Raw genomic sequence first — 11717 nt, 5'->3', positions numbered from 1 at the left:
CATTGGTGAAATACATGTATTTCAAGTGAGTCACCTAAACAAAAGGTCTAACCTGGACTAGGTGAGTTACACCTTCCCTGTGCCTACCAACCCATGCTGGTCATGAGAGTGACAGGTTCAGAATTTCACTGCAGGCACCCCAAGGCAAGCAAGGTGATCCCACCCGAGAGACCAACCCAAGGAGACAGTGAGGTTAATGCAAGTCTCACTGTCTGCCATCCCAGCTGGGCAGAGACAGAGATGGCCAGCAGAATCAGAATATCCTGAGCTGGAAGGGACCCACAAGGATCATTGAAGTCCAGCTCCTGGCTGTGCGTAGGAAAACCCCAAGAATCCCACCATGTGCCTGAGAGCATTGTCCAAACACTTCTTTAGCTCTCCCAGGCTGGTGCTGCAACCACTTACTGAAGAGCTTGTTCAGTGCCCAACCATCCTCTGTGTGAAGAACCTTTTCCTAACACCCAACCTAACCCTCTCCTGACACAACTTCAGGCCATTCCCTCAAGTTCCATTCACTGGCCATTGAAGAACAGAGGTCAGGGCCTGCCCCTCCTCTCCACCTCATGAGGCAGTTGTATCTGCAGTGAGGCCTTCCCTCAGTCTCCTGTTCCCCATTCCCTTGTTCACAAGTGAAAAGAAAGTAGTGAATACAGTTATCAAAAATTCCTATATCTGCTGTGCTGTGCTGTACTTGAAGATTGTGACCGTGTTCACAGGGGTCCGAGGATGAGGGAAGAGACGAGGATCTGACTCCATGTTTCAGAAGGCTTGATTTATTATTTTATTATATATATTATATTAAAACTATACTAAAAAGAATAGAAGAAAGGATTTCATCAGAAGGTTAGCTAAGAATAGAAAAGGAATCAATAACAGAAGCTTGTGTCTCGGACAGAGAGTCTGAGCCAGCTGACTGTGATTGGCCATTAATTAGAAGCAGCTCTATGAGACCAATCACAGATTCACCTGTTGCATTCCACAGCAGCAGATAACCATTATTGACATTTTGTTCCTGAGGCCTCTCAGCTTTTCAGGAGGAAAAATCCTAAGGAAAGGATTTTTCATAAAATATGGTGGCTACAGAAGATTAAGATATTTCCTGAGTGGTCTGCAATAGACTCAGGGGGATGAGGGATAATGGGTCTAAAACAGCAGTGTTGGTTCAGGCTCTTCTTGTCTGTAGCTCAAAAACCCTTCATCACTCTCAGCAGTGCCCCTGGGGAAAACTCCAAACTGAGGGGATAGCAAGCTGAAAGTGTCCCCACCAAATGTGTGCTGCATTCCTCTTCAGCTAAAAAAAAACCATAAAATTGAGCACCAACCACCCTGGCTGGAGAATTGGATGTCTTCTCCCTTGCAGCTCTCAAGGAGCAAAGCAACAATTACTCAAAGCGCACTTTTGGGTTTCCTGCCCTCCAGGAGCACTTGTGAGCTATGAAAATAGAGTACAGAGAGCAAGCTGTGGAAAATTTCTCAAACTAATAAATTCCTGCAGGGGATAAGGAGTAGGGTGCTTGTCTCTGGGCATGCTGGGCTGCATGTTCAAGACTGATTGCTCAGCTGAGCCCCGTACTGGCGGAGAGATCTTATTTCCCTTCTGGCAAACATTTACTTCCTCTGCTTTCCTCTTAGATTCACTAATCCTTGAGGGAAATATTTTGCAGAATACAACAGCATTTTTTTCTGGTTTTTAATGCTAAATTATTCTGTTTGTGCACAAGTCTGACCCTGTGAGGTGCTCCATCCTCCTGCTTGCTCCAGAAATGAGTCAGGATGCACAGAAACTCATGCTTTGCAAAAGGATCATAAGATCTTCCATGTTCATGCTCATTGCAATTAAAACAAGAAAAATGTAGCACCCACAGCTGGCAAACCTGCTAAGCAAACATCAATGCTCGCAAGAAAAGCAGAGCTGGGCTACGTGATGGCTGTGCTGTAGCTGTTCTCATCTGCAGGAATAATTAGGAACTGAATACATTATTTAGCAACTACTCAATGAGCTTGCAAATGTTGCAGATACTGGGCTAAGGAAGGAATATATAATTTTTCAAGGGCACTTTGCTTTTCAGGTAGCACTGCTGGGAATAAGTTTTGTTAGAGGTGTCTTTCAGCAGTTTATTTCACAGCCCTCCACCAGAAGAAAACTGACACATCCCTTGTCCTGTAGTGCTGTTTTCTGCTAAGTATGGTCAAGCTCTCTCCAGTGGCATCAATTTAAAGATGGATTATGATGTTATGAGAGTGCTCAAATCAGTGGCAAAGCAGAGTAAAGCATTTCTCTAATCAAATCTAAATCTAATCATTTCTTCATAGGGAGAGTGATGCAGGACCTGGCCTGAGCACCCTGCTTCCCTAGTTACTTTCTGCATAGGAAAATCAATGAGAAATGAGCATTATAAGACACCCATAAACTTTCAGAAAAGGCTCTGAATGGGATTTTCAGATGTTTGCTTGCCTCTTAAAGTAGCTGAAGTGGAATACTTAGACTTATCTCCTTCCAGCCAGCTTCTAAAGCTGATGTGGATCAATAGGAAAAATGACTTTGTGCAATTCTTTTTTGTTCTTCAAATATTTTATTTTGAAATAGAGAACTTGGGGTAAAAAAAAAAAGAAAGCCAGGATGGCTAGGATGACCAGGATTTAAAAAAAAGGTCTTGTTAAAAAACAAAATTTGGCCATGTTTGAAGAAAAAATTCAGTTTAGCCAAGCCAGTGTTTGAAGCAAAGCAAGTGATCTAGCTTCCTAAAATGTATCTATTGCCTTTTACCTCACTAATGATAGCATGGAGTTTGCCAAGGATAAGTAAATGGAGGGGTTCTGATGCTCAGGCAGAAAAAAGAAATTACCTCCACAAACACCCCTGGGTACCACTGAGAAAGCATCTTCTGCCAAGGACTTTTGAGCATTACTGTTTTTGGAAGCCTATAGGCAGCAGCTGTGGGCTTCCTAAATTATGTATGGGATCTACACAAACCACTGGCTTCCCATTCATAGGAATGAGACCTTCAGAGGTCAGCTCTGCTCAGAATCATTAACATATTGTTGACAGGTGCCTGCACAGCTTCTTCATAACAACCCTCAAAGGTGGAAATGCTGGGCCCTCCTAGAGTTTCAGCAACCTTAAAAGGTTTTTCCTAATGCTTTACAAAACTCTGCATTGTTGCTGACTAATGCTGGTTCTTTACTCCTACCCCAAGGAACAGGCTGAGCAGTTTATTCCTTGTTGTTTATAATATTTTTTGCATCTCTGAAGGCTGGTAATGTCCCTCATCTTTTACTGAACAACTCCAATTAACTCCTCCAAGCTCCCACAGGTGGTGTGCATTATTACTGCGGTGCTCTGGACTGAATGCTGTGGTTGAGCTCAATCTGTATTTTTCCTGCAGGGAATGGAAAGCTCCATTTCTCATCATCCCATGCCTAATTCCATGACCCCACTGACCCATTTACCATAGCACCTGCACATATATCCAAAGTCTTTTCTGCAGCACCACAATCCACCTCAACACTCCCTAGCCAGGGCTTCTGTGCAGGTGATCACCTCCACCAAACTGGAACCAGGCACTTGCCATTCCTCAGCTACTGAATGTGGTCTATTTTTATAAATATATAATCCCCAATAGCATATCTTTTGTAGCTTTTACCATAAACAACTGACGAAGACATTCACAGCTTTTAGGATTTTTCTCTATTTGTTGCTATTACATGCTAAAATGACATTAGAAAATTTACCAACATCAAAACACCATGAATTTTTGAGAATTTAAATTTCCCTTGTGTTTCCAGCAGTTTGGGAGCAGGTGAATAATCATTCACCCTGCCACAGGGTCATACATATAATGGCTTTGGTGGATTAATTTAATATTGAAGGAAGCAGGACTGAATGTGCTACTAGGCAGGTTTGCAACACAAGCTGCTTTCACAGAACCCAGAGAGAGGCCTGGGAACATATTGTCCCAAACTGAAAAGTCACTCATGGTAAATATTTCAGTAAAAAACAATCTGCCATCCCACCTTTTTCATTTCACCTAGAGAAATATTTCCCTGGAATTTCAGTCCCTGAGAGTTTCCCTAGTGCATTCCTGTGCACAGAGATTAGGAGATAATATGTCTTTATTAGGGACCCAAGAAGTACAGAATAGTCTGATGGGCTTTTCCTGACAGAAAGAAAACAAGTTTAAAAAAAATAAAGAAGTAAAATACAATCATAGATTCATATAGAGGGATAAGGGTAATTCAGAAGGAGTCACTTAGCCTGTTTAAATTTCAAAGGCAACATAAATGAGGTACCTGAATTCAAGTGTTCATGTCTGCTGGCTATTTTACTACCAAACCACTTCCCTAAAGAGCAGCAAGAGTGTTTCTGCACTCGCATCACGTGCTGTGCTCAATGGGAGAAAGGGCAAAACCTTCCCAATTTCAAAGATGCTGTTCACCATGAAGTACCAGACTTGATATGTAAATCACCTGGGGGCTTTGCCTCTGTGATCAGCTGCAGTGGGGAGCCCAGAGCTGCTCTGATCCATGGACTTGTGCTCCAGAAGGATCCTTAACCCAGCTCTGCCTGCACTCCCCACACTGTGCATTGTGCCTAGCACCACTTCAACTTTAAGTTCAAGGCTCCACTCCACAGGAATGGCAGAATTAAGCCTTGCATGGAGCTGCTTGGGCAGTAAAACCTCAGGGACCAAGCCATGCATCAGAATCTCACTGCAGCAGGTGATGCACGAGAACACATCTCACAGCTCAACGCAGACACATGGCTCTAAAAGCCAGATATTTCACATGGAGGTGCTGAGGCAGTTAAGCATGCATTACAAGAGGAACAAGAAGAGCTCTGTTCCTCCAGCAAACTATCCTGGCTGATGGAGAGACGAATTTATTCACATAGACCTAGATACACTTTTTAAAGTTTAAGTCAGTTCATATAATTCCTATAAGGACAGAACATAGTAGACCACTAGAACTCCCACACACTCTATTAAACATAAAAAAGGAAAAAAAATCCCTTAAAAATGCATTTTGAGCCATGGAAATCAACTCTGAATAATATTCATGCAACAAAATAGATTTGGAGGTGTTGTTTTTCTAAGCATTGATCTAAGTTATGTATTAAGCTTGGCAAAGTTATTTGGAGGAAAAAGCACCTTTTGTTACATTAACTGATTTACTTTGAAATAACAGAGAGATTTCAGGCTTAAACACTCCTTGCTGAGCCAGGAATAGATGGGACAAAATTCAAACGTGAGCATGGGCTGAGAGCAAAGGATGGAATTTAATTATGTTCTCCTAATCAGTTGTGGAGGGAACGTAAAAGAAAAAGTTTGATAGCTGTAGTAGAGGAGAAGAAAGGGTATTGCAAAGGAAAAGGTGCCAGGAGATAATCTACCACTGGAAAGAGATACACAGAGAGAGAGAAAGGAGAGAGTAAGAATTTACTGCACATGGGCAGTTTCACTGGGAAGCAATTTGGAGTGGTGCTGAAAGGGAAGAATTGTAACATGCCATGAATGTTTGTCTCTGTTGAGGCTGTGACTTTTTCTTATCATGAGTAATGTCTTCTGATTGCCACCTTTGGAAAGTGTTTTGGAGCTTCCCCTGGAGGACAGAGAGTGAGAAAGAGGAAATTGAGTGTCTGTGTGGAAAAAGTTTTTAGTCTACTAATAACTGAATGTTTCTGCCATTCAGCTTTGCCTATTATTTTTTCTGTCTCATGGAGGTTTTTATAGCCATAACGTTTCCATGAGGATGTTGTGTAGTAGGTGAAGTATATTATGCTTTGGGAGGAGCCCTAGGCACAAGATTCAGGCATATTTTTAAGACTGGAGACATATTGGCATTTTTCCTACATTTTATTCAAGGAATACATTATTCCATTTGGTACATATTCTTCTCTGGGTTTTCCCTTTAATTATGAGTTTGGTGGTACATGGCACAGCTCAAGGGGTTTGAAGCAAGTTTCTGAGAAAGTATAAAAGAACAGTTTGTGTGGAAAATATTTACTTTCCAAGCAGCTTCTTCAGACTGTCAAGGTGGGAATGGGGGCCCTTAGAACAGATGTGATGGTGGTGAAAACCTGACAGCCTATTGTCTCTTTTTTAGTAGATTTTGGATAACTGCTGGGTTTGTGTTCACTGGCCTGTGACTTGCACATTTTTATATTTTTGGATACCATTTTATGCTGACCATGGTTTGCTAGACTTCGATGCTGCTAGAAGAGAATTCAAGAGATATTTTGATGGTAGACTGAAGTGTCTTAAGCTTTTCTTAGAAACCAATGAGGGAATCCAAAATTTCAGCCCAGACAATACAGATACCACCTGTGTTTCTCAGGTAAAAGGCTGACTGAAGCTGGCTTCAAATTGTGGGGTTTTAATCCTCTTCAGAAATGCTTGATGAAGCTGTTGAAGTGTGGAGACACCTTGGTGCCCACCTGTGTTCAAAGAGTCAGGAGGATTTGTGACCATTTTCACAGGGGTCTTAGGATGAGGGAAGAGACGAGCATCTGACTCCATATTTAAGAAGGCTTGATTTATTATTTTATTATATATATTACATTAAAACTATACTAAAAGAATAGAAGAAAAGGTTTCATCTCAGAAGGCTGGCTAAGAATAGAATAGAAAGGAGTGAATAACAAAGGCTTGTGTCTCAGACAGAGAGTCCAAGCCAGCTGGCTGTGATTGGTCATTAATTCCAAACATCCACATGAGACCAATCACAGATGCACCTGTTGCATTCCACAGCAGCAGATAACCATTGTTTACATTTTGTTCCTGAGGCCTCTCAGCGTCTAAGGAGGAAAAAATCCCAAGGAAAGGATTTTTTATAAAAGTTGTCTGTGACAAGGAATTGCGTTGGCAAGGGTTATTTAAAGATGAACTTGGGAGTGTGTTTGGGCTGACAGGATATTTAGGCTGGCCTACAGGCTGGCCTAATTCTGACAGGTCCTCAGGGCAGGCTGAGGCTCCAGCACAGGCTGGGCTGCCACCAAGGGTGGAATGGGATACCAGTGTGCATCCTTCATGACTAAGGCAGAGCAGCAAGGTAGTTTGAGTTGCACCATCAAGTTAATTTACCTTTGAAGGTGAGAGATTTTACTTTGGCCTGGAAGATGGGATTGTTTACCCAACAGTTTCCCTATTTTAGCTAGGGATGAAAATCAATCCAGAAATCTATTTCATCTCTCTCCAGAAAACCTGTTTCACTTACAGCCTCAATTCAACAAGCTTCAAAGCTCACTAAGTATTTCCATGACTTTTCAAAGCAGTGCCATCTGCTTTGGCTGCAGCCTGGACCAAGGTCCCTGAGCCCTCTCTGGCCACACAATACAGGAGACAACTCCCAGGTAGTGGAGCCCTGCCACCAGTCCTGGATCAGCCCCTGCTGCTCTTCCATCCCCAATCCCACTTGGGAGCAGCTCTTTCTCCATCCAAACAACCCAAGGCCCTGCAAGGACTGTCCTGGAAGGAGCATAAGCTGTTAGCAAACAATAACAATTTAATCTAAAGCCCACTGCACGTTGCTGCACAACAGCCAAGGGCACTGATTGAATATATCAAGCTATGGCTTGGATTTCTGACAGCCATGTAGTGAATTAACTATGCAGCGACCACTCATGAAAGAATTAGAGTCCAGAGAAGGGAACAAAAATGAAACAGCAATTATTTGACAGCAAAATAATTATTTATAACTATTATAATTAATTATAATTATAATTATATTATTCTATTTTTATCATTATAATAATTAATTAATTATAATTATTTGACAGCAAAATAATTATTTATATCCCAATATTCAGAGTGCTTAGGTAGACACATTGTAGGTCAGTGAGATAGAAAAGAAAAGGAAAGGTGAGGAAGGAAAAGACAGAAGGAGAAGGGTTGAAGGGGGAAAAAGAGGGTAGTGGAGAGGCAATGATTGCTCAGTTGTCAGATTCTTGTGAGAAAGGAAAGGGAGGTTTAGGTTGTATACTGGGAAATATTTAAACACTGAAAGGGTGCTCAAACATTGGAACAGGCTGCTCTGGAAAGTGGTGGAAATTCTCTATTAGTATGATAGTGGAAAATGAGGGGAAAAAGAAAAGATTGCTGAACCTGAAGAGAACAGCACATAGGAAAAGAGAATCTGATTAGCAGTGTTGCAACTTTCCTTTGAAACAAGCAAAGAATACACAATATTTCAAAAGATGCAAATTATAGAGAGGGAAAAGGACACTCCATAAAGAAGTCTGTGGAGGCTGAATCACAGACAATAGCAAAACTGAACTAGGGAGGGAAAAAAGCAAAAATTACAGGAAAGGACAACAGATTTTTGTGCTAAGTACTAAGCAGGAAATTACAGGCAAAGAATGCAAATCCAGGAAAAATAGCAGCTGTACAGCATAATACAGCAATGAAACAATGCTTGCACTAAAGAAAAGTCACTTATGAGGAGAAATTATATCCATGAAAACAACAATGACAATAAAAGGATTAACAATATGGGAACAACTGAAGATGCAAATATTTGTGTTAGAGAAAGGGTAATGATGACACAGAAATCAGTGACAAATCACAAGAATGGTTTTCACAGTGTCTCTTTGCATCTTGTATGAAATAACTGCTTACAGCAGATGTCTTTCCCAGAACCTCTAGGAAGGCACAGACTTCTTCAAGCTTCTTGTTATTATTGTTAATACTTCTGGCTTTATAGGAGCTTAATGGCCTCAGCCATGGGTCACAGCTCCCTCTGTCCTATGCACTGCACAAATATTCAGGGTGACCTGTGACATGGAATACTTATGACACTTATGATTTATGACCCATCAGGAGGAGCCAGAGCTGATAAACAGGAGAAGCAATAGTTTGGTAAATTTGGGGGTCAGTCAGTGCTGACTTTCCTGGAAGCCACCACTGAAGTGTGGTGGTGTTTGCAGGGGTCTCAGGACAAGAAAAGAGACAAGAATTTTGACTCCATATTTCAGAAGGCTGATTTATTATTTCATGATATATCTTATATTAAAAGAAAATTATATATTAAAACTATACTAAAAGAATAGAAGAAAGGATTTCATCAGAAGGCTAGAAAGGAATGGAATGATAATAAAATCTTGTTACTGACCAGAGAGTCTGAGCCAGCTGACTGTGATTGGCCATTAATTAGAAACAACCACCTGCAACCAATCACAGATGCACCTGTTGCATTCCACAGCAGCAGATAATCATTGTTTACATTTCATCTCTGAGACCTCTCAGCTTCTCAGGAGAAAAGATCCTAATGAAAGTATTATTCATAAAATCTGTCCATGACAACTGAAGAGAAAAAAAAAGTCCTGTTTTGGCCTACTATGATCTGGACTGTTAGCTGGCCTGGGACTGGTGTGGTTCATGTGGCTTCTCAAGCTGTTCATGACCTTCAGGAAATTGCAGTACTTTGAGAAAAATGAAGAGCAGAAGTCATGTCACATTGTTCCAGGGCTGCATGTTGTCTTAGCACTGCATTTCATGCTATTAAGGATTTTCCCTGGCAGCTTCCTTCACATTGCTGGCTCCTCACTCATCTCATAAATTACTGGAAGAGGTCTTAACTTGCACTTCCAGACAGAGCCTGGGCTGACAGAAATACAGCAGTCTGCTATATTAGTGCCAGAGCAATGCACTTGCACTTCCAACTCAGACTGTGGCAACATCCTTCCATCCCCCCAGCTGCAGAGGTGCACAAATAAATCACTGCAGACTTCAGACAGTGCTTGGCACACAGAGCCCAGCCTAGGAAGAGAAAGAAGCCCAGATACTCTGCTTTGGGCATATTATCAATCAGAAGACTTGCATGGCACTGAGCAATTTTAATTTTCCTGTGTAAACAGCTTGTTCTGCAAAGATATCTGACATCTCCTGATGAATCCAGAGGTGACAGGGAGGAACATCAGCATCAGTGGAAGAAAATCAGGAAATAATGTCAATTGGGAAAACTCAGACTCTTTTAGATTTCCTTAATTAGATTTACAACATTATTTAAATATCCCAAATGCCCTCCCCTCACCAAATAATTAGGAAAGTGAATTAATGTTTTGACATAGTTCTGGTTAGTATACAGCATTGCTTAAGCAAGAACAATTTTGCTAAAAAGTAACTAACCCTGGAGGCTGGGGCTGTGATATTCAAAGAAAATGCTGTGAGTTCCAAGGCTAATTCTAAGGGAAAAGGTGAAATGTGAAGGAGAACCTTTAAGTGAATAGCAATCCAAGTTAAGCACATTTTAATGAAGAAGAAATAGCTGTGTACTGCTGCTCCTGCACCAGCTTTTCATCCAGTGGAAGGGTTTGATGAATGTGTCTGCTCGTTGCTATCCTGGTTTTGCACTTGACATCTCTGACCCGGACTCTGTGCATCAGCTTGTGGATTTAGCTGACTAAATGGAAGTGGCTGTAGCTGAGCCAGTCACTGCAGGCTGCCTTTAAAGTCAGGGGAGGTACAGTGAACAGGGGCAGAGGAGGGGGAAAACCACTGTACTGACAGAGACACCTGAAACAGGCCAGGTGACCTGCTCTCAAACTGCCTTTTTATCCCCACTGACAACAAAGAGTCCCGTTGAGGCAGACCTTCATGATAAATCTAAAAGGGTAAAGCTATTTTGATTCCTCTGTAATCATACTTAGGTCTGACAAATTCCTTCTTATTCACATACCCTCTTTTTTCTGGAGTGATTTCAAGCCATTAAATAAAATAAACAAAGGGAATATGGTACTGCGGTTTTTGATAGAGACTCACATATGAAAACCATCTTCCCAAGGCACCTTAGCATAGATGGAATTGGATTCCAATCTTAGCATAGATTCCCAGGATTGGAATGTGATTTTTAGAAGCAAAGGCTTGAAGATGCAGAAGCCATAGGGAAAAAAATTTACTTTCAGGCCAGATAATTCCCTTTCCTGAATCTGGGAATTCCAGACAGCTCTGTCCTTGAGGCTGAGGGAAGAATCCTGTCCATAACACAACAGCATCAGTCTGTCCTCATAGGACCACCAAGCATCCATGTGTGTTAGCAAACCTGAAAACCTCACACCAGCTCTTCAAACTTTGGAATCACCTACATGATTTCTACCCTCTGCACCACCTTGTACATTCAGGTTCCTTTCTGCCTTGCAGGGTGACAAATTCAGCTTTGTTTCCCTCATCATTTCCCTCTCCAGGTCCTGTAGGGCAGATGCCATTCCCACACCTCAGGACTCACACCATGGACACAAACCCACGTTCAGAGGCAGAGTTGGGGTTGGAGTGGGTTGAGCACAGGAGTGGTCAGGAGCTTTAATTTCCACCCATTGTTGTTGATGTTGTTGTTGTGTCACTGCAAGGCTCTTGTAACTCAAGACCTCATAACTTCATAATCTGGGTTGAATTTTGGTGGCCAGGGGACTCGTGTCCCTCCGTATCACTGTCACAACAAGGACAGGCACTCTTCCTCTGTGTGCTGGATGGAGGCAGTTTCACAGGTCCTGGCAGATGGTTTTCACCACCACACAAGACAGCTCTTCCACAGCACAAGGAGAATTCTTGTCTCCCAGTGAGAAGCATGAGAGGAGTGATTACAGCATCTGTGCTGTCTAACACAGCCTCTGGGAGGCCATAAGCAGCACAGCTACACTGTAGTCACTGCTGTTGCCCTTTATGGTCCTGTTTTTCTTTCAATTTTGTTCATTTTATACCTCAGTGCACATGATGGTTTTGGCTGTG

This window comes from Melospiza melodia, chromosome 1 (genome assembly GCF_035770615.1).
Source record: "Melospiza melodia melodia isolate bMelMel2 chromosome 1, bMelMel2.pri, whole genome shotgun sequence".
NCBI lineage: Eukaryota > Metazoa > Chordata > Aves > Passeriformes > Passerellidae > Melospiza > Melospiza melodia.
This window is presented reverse-complemented; position numbering follows the sequence as displayed.